This window comes from Amblyomma maculatum, chromosome 8, assembly GCF_055883805.1.
Source record: "Amblyomma maculatum isolate TAMU_Amacu chromosome 8, ASM5588380v1, whole genome shotgun sequence".
Lineage (NCBI taxonomy): Eukaryota > Metazoa > Arthropoda > Arachnida > Ixodida > Ixodidae > Amblyomma > Amblyomma maculatum.
The window spans coordinates 25,294,149-25,309,021 of NC_139351.1; the positions used below are offsets into that span (position 1 = coordinate 25,294,149).

General features: G+C 46.6%; 1 pseudogene; it reads right to left on the reverse strand.

The window, feature by feature from the left end:
- Nucleotides 1–12,329: 12,329 nt before the first annotated feature.
- On the reverse strand, nucleotides 12,330–13,826 carry LOC146180749 (uncharacterized; annotated as a pseudogene).
- Nucleotides 13,827–14,873: the final 1,047 nt, after the last annotated feature.

A 14,873-nucleotide genomic window follows, 5' to 3' on the forward strand; every position in this document is an offset into this window, starting at 1 on the left:
CCTATCAGGATCTACGGATGAAGTGTCGAGACAAGTTCAGTAATGTTCAGCATACAACATTACAATAATAATCATGCGCGGCTCCGTCAGCCGTCTGTGTTTTAATGCAAATCAGCAACTGTCTTGAACATCTTTTCATGCTACCGGCGCTTGCAGTCGCTCCGGGAATGCAGGAAACACTGCCGGCACTGTGCCTGGGCGCAGCCGCGTAGTCTGGCCGGTCCGGTCAAAGCATTCCGGAGTAAAGTGAACCGAACACAAGCGGTCACAGTCTTTTGCGTGCCAGCCTTCGCGACGAACAGCTTGTTCCCAGTCTTCGCGCCTCAGAATCCTTCGGAAACCTAGCAGTAAAGAAATTGTTGGTTGTGGGCACGCACGTGCTGCACGGCGCAATACAAGAAGCACAGCAGTCCGGAATAAACTTTCACGAGTTCAACTTATTTGTGAAATGTGACACCTGGCGTCGTCTTCACGCGGTTTGTGCAACCGTAAGCTACGTACGAGCCAACCATGCTTGTTCTGGCCGTGTTACATGCCGCGCAAGTGAAGCAGCACCACTTGTCCGTGTACACACTCGGCGCGCGCTGCGGCGACAGGCGTGCTTTCTGCCCCCCGCAAGATGGCGGCGCGGCGGCTTCACTTGACGGGCGCCCCCTCCGCTCCAGCAGTTTTTATATAACCTCCTTGGTATAGACGTTTACAACAAGGGCTTCCTATGTGCTGCCATATTGTTTTCAGTGCACTCTATTGTACGCATCATGTTGGCACAGTTGAAGCAGCCAACTGGAAGACTTATTTCCGAGTCTGGAAAGGAGGTGCACCAGCAATCTCACCCAATGCAAAGGTCTATACAACTAACTTTAATGAATGACAAAAAATGAAGGCTTCGTCACAAGGTCAATACATTTATTTTTGTGCTCAAAAGTACAATGTCATATACTATCTCACTAATTATATGTTTCTTGAACCAACTCTAGCCTCTGATAGCTGTTATAATGCAATCATGGAAGCATCGTGTTAATACAAGATTGTACCTTTACCATTTTTTTCTGTATCGTTACAGCTGTTAAACTAGTAACTACCTGCATTATATAGTCTGTATTAAAAAATTGGGTAGGTACATAAGGGGTTGAATAATAATGCACAGACTATGTGAAAGTAGTCGGCAATTTGTAACATAACATTGTTTTGTCTGAATAATTCACTCACAAAAGTGGCACCCATCATTGCAAAAAAATTTAGACTTGAACATTTCCCTTTTCGACTGCGCACTCTAAAAACCACGACCTACTTCTAAAAACAATGAAAATTCAACAAAAGTGATCAACAAAAATTATGTTGACTTTTGTGCACACAAATTCCATTGAGTTAGTGTTGTGTTGGCACAACACACATTGAATTTCCATTGAATGTCTGTGATCTCAGCAAGTCCTCAATGATTTGTCAACTGAAATTCAAAACTCATTTTTATAAGGGCATGATCATAATTATCGCGACAGTGACGCCGGGACAGTGACAAGGCATGCAAGAAGTGTTAAATCTTTAGCACCGCTTTTCTTTCCGCGCCAACGAGGGGGAAGAGGATACCGAGCCAGCGGGAGGAAAAAGACGAAAAGGAAGCGTGAGCTCCTGAGCGAGGACGTGGTTGAGTCGCCATCTTGAGAACGCGAAAGCAATAAATGCAGTCTTTCTAGAAACCGTCCCAGACCATTCTTTGGGTGCGTGCTTGTGGCCCATATTTGAACATTTTGGTGCCGAAACCCGGGAGTCTTGCGTGGACTTTACGAAGAGCTGCGAGTGCTGCATCCGCATGGATAGGCTGAGATCTAAGCGGACGTCTCGACGGGCTAAGAACGGCGGACTTATCAATGAGGCAAGTGCTCTTTTATCATCCGATGCGATTACGCTTAGCGAATTGACGTGCGTGTACGAACAACTCAAGGCTCATAAGGACGAGCTGAAGAAGATCAGCGACGAGCTTGTAGAGCACATCGGTGATGACGCAGACTTCGAAGCAGAGTACGCGACGGTCATAGAGTATGAAGACAGAGCGACGCGCACGCTGACAGACCTTCTGAGTCGTCGCAGTAATTTGATATCCACGATGACCTCGCCTTCGGACGCAGTTGATCGAGTCATAGCTCCCTCTTCCGCAAGACCCGGAGTCAAGCTGCCGAAGATCACTATAACACCTTTCTCTGGGGACCTGAGCCGCTGGACGGAGTTTTGGGAGCCGTTTTACCACCTTATTCATCGCAACGATGGTCTCACTGTGATAGACAAATTTCACTATTTGCGACTTTTCTTAACAGGTGACGCGGCTTCAGCCATCGCGGGCCTTCTGACAACCGAGGCGTGCTACTTGGACGCCATTTCTGTGCTTAAGAAAAGGTTCGGTGATAAAGCACGCTTGGAGCAAGAATATTCTCCAGACTTAAAACGCTGTCAACCATACGTTCTCAAACAGACACCACGGCTCTCCGAAAGCTCTACGAGCAAGCGCTCTGCAACATCAAAGGTTTGGAGTTCTTGGACGTTAGCGGGACAACGTTTTCTGCGATGCTTTGCGACATCCTCCTAAGAACGCTCTTGCGCGCTCTTGTCATCCATTACCACCGTTCTCAAGCAAATGGTGTCGCAGCCGAAGTCCGCGATACCGCAGCAAGTGGATCGGAGCTAGATCGCTTGCCGACTTTTTTGGCGATCAAAGTCGAGAGTTTGAAGAAGACCGACTACAAAGCCCGTGGGGACCCGGTAATACAGTCAGAGACTCGGACACAATACCATGACAGCCAATGTAAGACAGCGACTGCGCAACGACCGATTTCGTCGATGCTCAATCTTCAAAGATAGCCAAGGCCTGTGTTTTTACTCGTCTAGCGACCATTTGACTTCGTCATGCCGTGCTGACCTGCTGCTTTCAGACAAGAAGCTCCTGTCACTGAGCTTGTGGTGTTTTCGGTGCAGGACCAAAGGACACCGTGCGCTAGACTGCCGTCGTAAGATTACATGCTCCAACTGCGAGGGTCGACACGCCACTAGCATATGCAACGCGGCCGCGATGCGGGAAACTCAAGGAGAGGATAGAGCAAGACTCCAAGCTGGGCTTGTTGGTTCATAGTTATTAAAAGATTTGCAGCGCTAAAAGACGACACAGAGAAAAAAAAAGAGAGGATAGAATGACCACTGACACAATCGTATGCACCTCCCTTGAATTGTCCTCTCGCATTCTGCTGCAAACATTCCGGGCCTGGGCAGTGAGTGCCGCCACCTGCTGCTGTGTTCGAGGCGTCTTTGATGGAGGCAGTCAGCGCACGTTTATTACAGGATCGTTGGCAAGACAGCTGCAAACGACGTCCGTGGGGTCGATAAATATTGCCCTTAATACCTTTGCAAACGTTTCTGACCAAGCGGCCAAGAAATGGCGCATTGTAAGGCTGCAGTTAAAGAGCCAGTTTTCGGATTACGAGATCCCGTTGCACGCTATTGTGATTCCTCATATATGCAAGGACATCGAGGAGACGCCCATAGATTCTTCTTTTGTGGCGTCACTTTAGCAGCGTGACCGACATACTGCAAACGAATTATGTTAACGTTGGCAACTGCAGTGGAATCAGCATCCTAATTGGGTCGGGCCAGATGTGGACAGTTTTGACGGCGCAGGTCCGTAGATGCGACACGATGGCGCCACTCGCCGCTTTGGAGTCCAAGCTAGAAAGGACCATTCAATTTGTGACAACTTGCTTGAGAACGAAGCAATTGACATCAGGAACGTTTCCGCACTACGAACGAACACAACATGAAGCGACGAATAGCTCTGCTCTTCTCTAAAATTTGAAAATCTGAAGAATGTCTACAAGGAGGCCACTAACCCGTGCCCTATCGACTCAGCAGATAAGCAGCCAGAGCACTTCCGAAGGCCTTCTGTTCTGTTTCAATGACATTATTGGGCCACGTTCTGGTAGAGTAAATCAGGCGGCCACAGAGACTCCTCTATTTAGACACCTGGACTGCCGCTTGGTGGCACTGTGCCCAGCAGAACCCTGTGAACCCCTGCGTCGACTTTTATGACCACGCATGTGGACACGGATAGAGCGGAAGTGAGTATCCGTTCGACGCGCGGTCTTACCGCCACCTCGTTGTGGCAACCACGGTGGTCAAGCTACACCGCTACTTCGATCATACCTCTAGGCCGCAGCTCGACGACAATACGAAAAAACGATTTTTCCACCAGGTGTCGATTCTGTGCATGGACTGCATTATCAAGTACAAAGGAAAGAACGATCTAGAGAGCTTGCAGGGTGCCATGCGCGACATCTGCCTTCTGGAACCAGCCATGAGGAGAACCTGACCAGCCTAATAGGTTATCTAGACAGGGAACTGGGAGTCTTTCCCTTAGAAGCACTCTGGCGCCCAACAAGCCGCGAGTTCAGGTCATGACAACAGCTATGCTGCTGGAAGGATGCTACTTGTCGTGGGAGCGGCCCTCCTATGAAGGCTACACAAAAGTCGTGGCTCGAGCACTGGGACTCCCAAAGTCCGACGTCGATATGCACAGACACGCTCAGAACGTGCACTACTTCGAGCGCAAGCCGGAGAAATCCTTCGTGGGTCTGGTGCGGGCTCACAAACAGCAGACAAAAGCCATACCTCTTCTGAATATCTGGGAAGAATACCTCTCTTTCTGGAAACGGGACCAGTACTTTGCCGTTCTCCTGCGGGATCGAAGAGACTTTCGCATCTCCAAGCTGATTATCAGGCCCTGCGAGATGTTTCAACGGCTTTCGACTTTGATCGGGGAGACTGACACATGCGCTATCTTCGGCTACCTCCGCTACCGCTTCTTGACTTTTGTGGCGCCATTCCTCTCTGAGAAGTTTCAGCTCCTTCTTCCCTTGAGCCACACCCACCACCAAGAGAATGTTCCGGCCAGGTACCTTGCCTACCTACACTCGCCTGAGAACATCTACCCTTACGGAATGTGGTTCTTTGATTCTGTGGCTAACCAGGAGAGCGTTAGAACCCAACTCAGGAACGAACTACAAAAGGTATTAGGTGATGTTGCCCTAAATAGCAAGAAAGTAAAAAAATCACCTGATAACAGAAGACTGGATGTTGCCGCCCGTACTTGTACACATCACTGCGGAGCTCTACAATGATGGCGTCCACACTGAGTACCAGCTGGAAGCTGAAATGAGAAAACTCATTCGCTACTTCACGTGAATAGCCATGCTAGTGGCGAGTAAGTCGCCGTTTCAAGCATTTCTACCGATTCAGCAGTCTAGCAGCGAGCTGTATTGGGTGTCCAGCGAGGGGCAGCCCGATCTGGACGCGAGAGTGAGTGTGAGCAACCTGGTGCTGAGATACATGTCCCAGGAGTGCAACGAAAGCGTTTGGATGAATCCTACTAGCCAAGAACTATTCAGTGCCAACATGACACCAATATTTCTGATACCATCCTTTCTTCCTTACGCTATCTTGGGCTTGATGGTGCCCATCTACTCGCCTTCGACAACTGGAGGCTACATAAGGCACCACGAAACAAGTACAAAGTTTACGACAACACGGCTTCTTCAAGGTCAAGTTCGGCGATGGATTTGTCAATACTCAAATGATGCAGAAGCCAATGGCCTTGTTAATCAACACCTGACATTTCGCGGCCGGGAGTGTGTTAAATCTTTAGCACCGCTCTTCTTTCCATGCCAACCAGGAGGAAGAAGATACCGAGCCAGCGGAAGGAAAAAGACGAAAAGGAAGCCTAACCTCGTGAGCGAGGACGTGGTTGAGTCGCCACCTTGAGAACGCGAACGCATTGAATGCAGTCTTTCTAGACACCGTCCCAGACCTGTCTTTGAGTGCGTGCTCATGGCCCATTTTTGAGCACAGAGCAAAAAGAGGGTTGCGCTGGCAGGGGGCGGCCAGATGTGCGTGACAATTTTCTGTTTTCGGCTGGCTCGTCTAGGCGGCGCTGGCCCTCCGTTTTTTCTTGGGCTGGGCGCTCCGTTTACTTTTGCCCGCACCTGTATGTGAATACTGCTTTTGTAGTTTATTGCAGACTTTATTACAGAATTAGAGCGGAATTTGATTTACCGATTCACGTGTTTTCGTTTCCAATTATTTTATAACAGTCTTAAAATACCTTATTCCTAAATTGTGACCTGATCCTACAGACGGATATACTTACTTTTACAGTTTGATGATAAGGCAAAACAAGAAAATGATTCCGGTTTATCAACTGAAAGGGCTTCGATCTTTATCACTTCATCATCGACCTGTCAAAGGCCAGGAAATAGAATTGAAAAAGCTAGACTTCAGCCACCCTGTCAGATAGCATAACAGAATTGTGCTTTCCATTATGCGTAACATCAATGAAATGTTTTGCAGGTACCCAGCCACACCGAGCAATGGAAAGCAATTTGGCACATTTATGGCAGTTCCCACACTGCATCGAAGCTGTGAATGGAAAACATCGCTATAAATGCACCTATCAACTCGGGAGCGTAGTACCGGAACTATAAGGGGTTTTTCAGTTATTGTGCTTATGGCACTTGTAGAGGCTGAGGTAAATTTTGTACATGTTGATATTGAACGTAATGGGCGACTCAGTGATAGCGGGGTTTGGAGTGAGTGCAACATGAAAGATGCATTAGAGTCACAGCCATTACTCCTGCCCTTGCCACTTTCTAACAGGACAGCCCCTTATGTTATTGTTGGGGATGAAGGCTTCGGCTTAAAGCCTTACTTGATGAGGCCATATCCTGCTTTTAACTTAAAAGGGAAAAGAGAATTTGTCAACAATAGGTAAGCGATTTCTGTTGAAATTATGTTGTCGATAAACTGATGCTACTGGTATGACTGGTGAGCTATATGTACCCTGAATTTAGGAAAGAATAAAGTTTTTTTATTTATTGAATGAGATATGATAAAATGTTTGCTGGCTTTGGTTCCAAGTCGATTAGTATAGCAACAAATTCACTGAAGAAGTAAACAAATCAAATATTTATTTTAATGTAAAGAAACTACCTACAGAGTGCCAGATTGATTTCTTATTTGTGTTTTTGCGGTCCGTTGTAGACTCTCCCGAGCTCGAAGAATACCGGAGAACGCTTTTGAGATCCTCGCAAACCGGTGGCAGATTTTCCGGGCACTGCTTTGACAAACGCCTGAGCGAACATAAGATATTGTGTTTGCGACACAGGCACTGCACAATTATTGGCGAGCGAAGAAAAACACGCGGCAGCTGTGCAAACCCGTAGACAGCAGTGATGTCTTAGACATTTTGATTGGTTTTGTTCCGAACTATTGTACACAATTTAAAAGCCAGAAATGCTTTCCGACGCAAATTGCGTATATTAGAGACTAAACTAACCATTTATGGGGCACTTATGGCCTGATGTTCTTGGTCTAGGAGAAATATATTTGTAACTTTTGTTTTTCATCAAACCTTCACATCTGATAGGACTCTCTCATCGCTAAGGTAATCATAGGTTTCAAACTAATGAGACGGTCACACAGTACTTCTCTAAGGTCTTAACTCCAAAGGAGGGTTTATTGCATTATAGGAACAAAATAAAAAAATAGCTGTGGTTTAACTCTGGTTAACCCTAGTTGAATTACGATAGCAACCAAGGGCCGAAGCTTCTTTTGCCTGCTTTCCCCTATTACGCCCTATCAGTGTAAGATGCTACATTATTGGGGACACTTAGCTCATCCTTTAAGAGTATCACGCGAGAGCGTAAGTTACCAGTTTTCTTCTTCTCCGCCTCCTCCTCGGCTGTCCAAGGTCAAGCGTGGCCTCCGCCGGGACCACGCGACGGCTCGAAACCTTGCGGAGTATTGCGAATGCAATAAAAGGAGAAGTGGCGCAGTTACACGGCAAATGCAAAGGAGATAGATGATGATGATAATTCAGGCATTCTTTATGAGCGCCAACTGTCGAGCGACAATCACAACGGCTATCAACCGCTGCGCTTGAAATGGCGCTGGTAACAGCAACCAAAATTGAAGTAACCCAAGCGGTCTGCCCGCGCTCGGCCCTTGCCAATATGGCCGACTAACACTCATCGGGCCCACCTAGGCCACCCACCTCAGCCCGAGGTCGGGGATTGACAATGGCCTAGGAACGGCCGATCATCGGCAATCGACCTTGGGCCGACGAGTATGGCCGACTTGGCCAGCCTACTGCCGCGCTAGGGTCATGCATGGGTTATGGCTTACCCCCCCATGGCCCAACCACTTCGGCGGTACTCGCTGCCGAGTGGTTTATCCATGTATATTTAGTGGTCTACTCATTCATAGCCTTAAGTGATAAGCGAACAAGACTACCCTTGTTTACGCAAGAAAAAGTAACCAACTTATTAATAAAGAAATATTCTGAAGGATTGAAGCGGACGTTTAGTAACAAAAATATATCTATTTTCCTTTCCAGTCTGACCACTTGGATGCACACTCGTCATTCCGCCTGGTTCCGCGTGCTCGCGTGCGAGGCATACATTGCTGGGGCGACTTTCGCAGAAGTTGTAACAGATTGCGTTCGATCAAGTGGGTATTACAACCACAACCATGAGCGACGAGAACCGGGTGGTGGAAGCAAAGTGCGAAATTACTTTGAGAATTGCCGCTGTGGCATCTTTGCGCGCGATGGCGGACGCGGCAAAGGCACACATTGACCCCATCGCAAACATCTCCCTTTGTGGCGCCGTCGCGTTCCCACAGCAAACTGTGGACCGCATAAGGTGGATCTATCCCCGCAATTAACGGTGGTTTGAAGACACTGTCGAACACAGAAGACCAGCATTTTCGGAAAGCATTCCGCGTTGGACCTGCAACCTTTCGCTAACTTGTGGACCGGTTCAGGCCGGCGACGGAGCATGAAGACACAAATATGCGGGATGCCATTAGCGTTGAAAAGCGAGTCGGTATCTACCTCTTCAAACTGTGCTCAGCTGCCAAAGGCCATGTGGTCGCAATAATCTTAGGTGTTGTGCGGTCTACTGTGGACACTATGCGTAGGGAATTTGCAGACTGTGGTAGATGTGCTAGAATTGGAATGGTTCCGAATGATGGCATCGATGAAATCGATGAGCACGTTCGTGAGTTTTACTCTATGGCAGGATTCCCGACAGCTCTGGAAGCATTGGATACCTGCCATTTCTCTGTTTACCCAACACAACTGACTGCAATGGACTACAGGAATTACACGGGCAAGTAATTATTTTTCTCTTGATCTTCGTTGGTGCATAGGTGAGCAAGCTGTCTGGAATGCTGGAGCTGTTTGCTGCTGAGTAAATAACGTGGAATTTTGTCACACTTACTCTGTTAGTCTGCACTTGTACTTTTGGCATTCGTGTAGCCTTGAGGCAACGCTAGAGTGCAAGTATTGCCTGTGAATGCTTCCACATGTATTACATTTTGACGTTCTTTTCTGCGCCGACCAAAGTTCAAGTGCTCAAGACAAGCCTGCTCACGTTTTACACTTCGTAGTAGGCGTAACAGTAATGTTTAAGAAGTTTTTAGAATAAGTGTAAAGTGTCATAAATATAACTTCAAGGCTACTTACACTGTTGCAGCATTCTTTCGATGTTTATTTTGAAAGAATAAAAAATATTGCAATGTAAACTCTATCGCAATAATGAGCTAGTGCAAACACGGCAGGGAGCTGTCACTACTCCCATGTGTTTTGCAGATCAACAGTGATGGGAAAAACATCACTAATCTCCTGAAGGACTTGATTTTTACATTAGAAGTAGACGATCCTTGGCAGCGTTGGGCTCCCTCCAGTCTGCTGCTTTTAAATTCGAACTAAATTTATCAACTTATACCCATGCCACACGGCAAATTTAATGTCATTTCCATCGAATGACATTCGTTCAAAATGACATTTGTTTGCTGCCACACGAGAAAATGTAATGACATTCGATGAAAACGACATTAGGCACCGAATGAGTTTGGAAAACGCATTCGCTCGCGATCGTCCGAGGGAATATGTTATCTCGAAACCAGAGACTCAGTAAAATTAATCCCCAAAATAAAAGAAGTAACAAGATAATGACATTTTTCATGTGCAATTTTATAAGCATCTATTTATCTATATAAAACATAGCAAACAGCGCAGTAAAAAAAATACCACTCTCGCTATCAGCAGATCAGATGACGGGCGGCCATGTTTGTTTATATGCTGGATGCTAGCACACGTGCACGAGTGGTTACGGCGTTACGGTTGCGGCAGTGTGCCAGTGCCATTTCTTGTATTGAAAGCTGCAGGCGTTTCTCAGTTGTTCTACAAGCAATGGTTGAGGAAGTAGTCAGATATCGAGCGCAGTGGACCGAGGCAGAAACATTTGTCCTGATCAGAGTGCGGCAGGACCACCTGTGCGACCTGCGCCGTACAAAGCGGAACCCTAAAGTTTACTCGGCAATTGAAGAAGCCCTTCGGGCGGAGGGCATTGAGAAGAGGATAAAGGCTATAAAAAGCAAAATGGAGAATCTCGGGAACAAGTACAGGTAAGATTTTTTTTTCTCCAACCAGCTATCCTAATCCGCTTTACAGGAATAGCCGTGCATAGGCGTCGAGCTTTCTTTCGCAGGCAGCTAGTCAGAGTGCATGCGTGATGAACCAGCTGCATATTTGTCGCAGTTTTTTTTTTCTTGCCATAACCAATAACATCTGCGTTGCACCAATTAGTTTCTCAGTTTGCAGCAACCGAGTAGGAATGCAACGTGTTAAGCTTCCGCGCTTGCGTACTGCGCAATTAAATTGCTTTTTACGGATGCGTGTGCTATAATCGTGCGGGTTCTGTTCTGAGGTTGCGCACCTTATTCTGATTCAAGATTATACCCTTTAGCGCAGTCGTGACATTGCTATTATTGCCGACACGAGAAGCATAGTGCGTCGGCAGTGCAGAAAATATTTTACTACGCGACCGAGCAGTACCGTGCATGCTCGCATTTGTACGAAACACCACAATGTTATTTCTTGCAGAGAGCTCAGCAAGAAAAAAACAGGGCAAGGTGCCATTGTGTGGAAATTTTATTGGGACCTGCACAAGTTCTTGGGCACATTGCCAGCCAATCACTCAAGCCTGGCTCAAGAGACAGGCTGTCACCTGGAGTCCACAGCGGAAGAAGTAAGAAAAATGATACTGCATTTGCAAAGGCTCTGAAATGTGTTTATGAATGCATGCTGTTGAAATGGTACTCCAGTGGCATGTCAGTATTTGTGTTGTCCACAAAGAAAGCCAGTGGTTACATCTTTCCCTGCTAACCTTCACTTGGAAATTGCTGTATACGTAATTTGATAGTGTCCATGATGTATCATAATGCAGTTATGTATAATGTTTTACACAATAAATTATGCGGTTTACTACATATGCTGTCTAGTCGACGTGGTATTGCCTGTATTGTTGCACATGCATGGTATCGTTTTCAACATATATTATTCTTCCAGCTGTTCCGCAACATGGTTGATGGAGAAGACACTGAGCAGTACAACTTGGAATCCAGCCAGTCGCCAGCAGCGTGCAGGGAACCTGCAAATTTAGATGAATGTGCTGCAAATTCTTCAGAGCCACTTGCCGAAAGCACTTCACAGAGGCAGTCGCCTAGTGGCAGTCTACAGCCTCCTACTACAAGGCGTGGAAGGCAGCAGAAGGAGAACTTTTTCAGTCAGCTTATTGAAGAGCAACGCAGGCTGCGTATATTTTTCGAAAAGTCTAAAGATAAAGAGTTTTCGTTCAGAGAACGTGAACTAAAGTTGCAGGAGGCAGCTGCTGAGAGAGATATCAAAGCTGCTGAGAGGGAAGACAGGCTAATTGATGTGCTCTCTGAGCTGTGCAAAAAATAGACTGGCGCAATATCCCCACCTACATTTCTTGTTTTTATGTTGTGACATCTCACATTGTCCGGGGTTTCTTTAACCACAGATAGCTACAAACATTATGTATGCCGGCCCATATAAACTACATGCTGTCGACACACTCATTTCCAGTGCAGTGGAAATTGTGCTGGCAAAAACTGGACTTGTTTGCTATGGTATATATATCTGTCAGGTAAATGCTGCAACACACGCTACAGCGGAACCAACATTGAGGGGTGAGAGCCAGTTTTGTCTAGCTCGAACCATGAGGATCAATGCGCACTCGTCGACAGTCTGGAAAACAGCTTCCGCCAACAGGGCCCTCGACAGAAGGCATGGCCACCCATTCTTCTCTCCAAACACCTCATTCCTAAAAAATTATTTCAACAATAATGCTAATTACATGATACAGCCTTGTTATAGGTTCCACACACACACACACACACGTTTGATCACAGTCCAGCTTGAGCGACCTTCACTGAGGAAGTTGGTTCTTCTTGTTGAAGTACGAGGCAAGGGCTGTCCTCACTTCACGGCCCTGGCCGTTGGCTACGTCTATGCGATGGACTGGCTGCGCGTACAGCCCGTCGAAGTGATGCGCCTCTTGCACCCACTGCTGTTCAATAGGGTCATTGAGTGCATCGCAAATGTTGTGCAGGACACATGCAGCTCTGAGTGCCTGCTTTGCTGTTGGGAGCTTGCACTCCATGCGCTTCATTGTGTATCTGAACCGCGTTTTCAGCCGACCGAAGGCATTCTCGACAATTCGTCGAGTTTTGGATAAATTATAATTAAATGCTGCCTCATGTGGTCCCGATGCATTTGCAAATGGCTTCAGCAGGTTTGCTGACAGAGGAAATGCTTGATCACAAAGTACTAGCGGGGGCACTGTTACCCCCTCAATCACTGACACAGGTGACTGGAAGCAGTCACTCTCAATAAACTTGCACAACTTCGAACGGCCTTACACAAATGCGTCGTGGCAGCTTCCGGGGCTTCCAACGTTGATATACCGGAAGCAGTATCTGTGATCTACGAGGGCCAAAAGTATGATGCTATGCCTGCAAAAAATATGAGAAAGAAAGTCAATGTGGGTGACTCTTTATTATGAAGTGCAATTTTATCTGAAATAAGAAAAAAAAAAGGTGATTATTTCTAGCTTCAAATTTGCATTCAATACAAGTTATCTAGAATGATATCCAAAATTTTGCTTTCAACGGGATTCTGCCATTGCTATTGGAGCACTCCACACAAGACACATCTGCGTGTGTTCACAGCATCAGCATTCACTTAGCATCTTGGTGATTATAAATCCTAGAAGGTTGTCGCTAGCATGGGTACCACTTGACACAATGGTGCCCATAATACATCTTTTTGAGTACCCTTGTTTTCAGATATATAAAGCCTACTACTCGAGCTAGGCGTTACATTTAGTAGTCATAAGTAGCAAATACGGTTGAACAGTGCCTTGACTGAAAACATGCTTGAATAAGCCCAAGGCATCCACTAATTTTCATGCGGTGTCTCCAATACGTAAAAACGTTAACTCTGAAGAAGGCGCCAGAATATGTATGCCGTTGCCTGTTTAGTCAAATAATTTCAAACACTTACCACCGTTTAAAATTATAGTAGTCAGAAGAATGCTCCAGCGGCGGCGAAATGGGGATATGGCAGCCATTCAAGGCGCCAATAGCCTGCGGGAAGCCGCTCACCGCGTAGAATTCGCGGATGTTTTTGACATTTCTTCTCGGCTCACCATGCGAAGCCATCGCGCCTCCAGCACTTCGCTGACAGCAGCAAACAATTCTTTGCTGATCAGATTCACAGTTGAGCGTCCCAGGCCGAAAGGATGGGCAATCGTTTGGTCTTCGGCGCTTGACCGCAGCCTGTAGAGTCCAATGGCTACACGTTTTTCCACCGAGATGGACTCTCGCATGTTAGTGGTCTCACGCTCAAGAACATGCCTCAAAGCATCAACAATGTAACGAAACGTAACTTGCGCGACGCGTAGCGACTGTCGGAAATGTGATTTGCCTAGGTTGGGCAAAGTGTCCTCGAACCATCTTTCGTTGCGCTGGAACACCCAGCGCTCCCGTTGAGCAGTTCGCAGACTTGCAGCCATGAAGGCACTTATTGCAAACGAGTTAGCTAAAAGTTGCTCCTCCAAGCTCCTGGTGACAGCAGCTTGTGTGCGTATTAACGACCTTAACTGCTCTCGCTTGCTTCCATACTGCACATGACAGCTTTGGCGCTGTTCTCGTGAGCACAGGATGGCACGAATAACTTGACGCCGCCGTCGTTGGAAGTCAGCTTCTTGTGATACGTCGTCCATCGCAGAAGCAAGCATCAAGTTGAGACGCACCGAGGCGACCAGTCGATGAAAGCAGAAGGGGGAACTTTCTACACATACGCGGACAGCAAATGAGAAATCTGAGGAAATTTTCAAAGGAAAATGGCGTCACGCTGCTCGAAAAACGACAGCTCAAATGTGGTGCTGGCTTGAACCTGGCTCGGCTCTCGATGGCTAGCGCTGTTGAATAAGTTGGTGTAAATATTTGTAAATATACTTTTCACGAGGCTTACAATGTAATAACAAGTGCAGTTCATATTTTAAAGCTGTTTTTGTTAAAGTTCTCAAATTTTAAAGCATGTAGTACAATATTTTATATCTGCCACTTTCTGTCCATCGCAATGGTCATCAGTTGCAAATGTCATTAGTTTTGGTCGTGTAGCAGTGCGCACAAAAAACGACATTAACCTGAACGAATGTCATTCGATGGAAATGACATTAAATTTGCAGTGTGGCACGGGTATTAGTAACCTTGTGCATCATAAGAATTGTGCATACTTACAATGTGTTTTTCGTGCATAGAGTTACAGCGTTATCTTTCTGGACTTACCATAGACTTATGGTAGACCATAAATACAGGTTTCCGTATGTGTCAGCGGGCAGCACAGGACAACTTCACGACGCGCACATCTACGCTCAATCTGAGCTGGCTATAAAACTGTTCAGGAA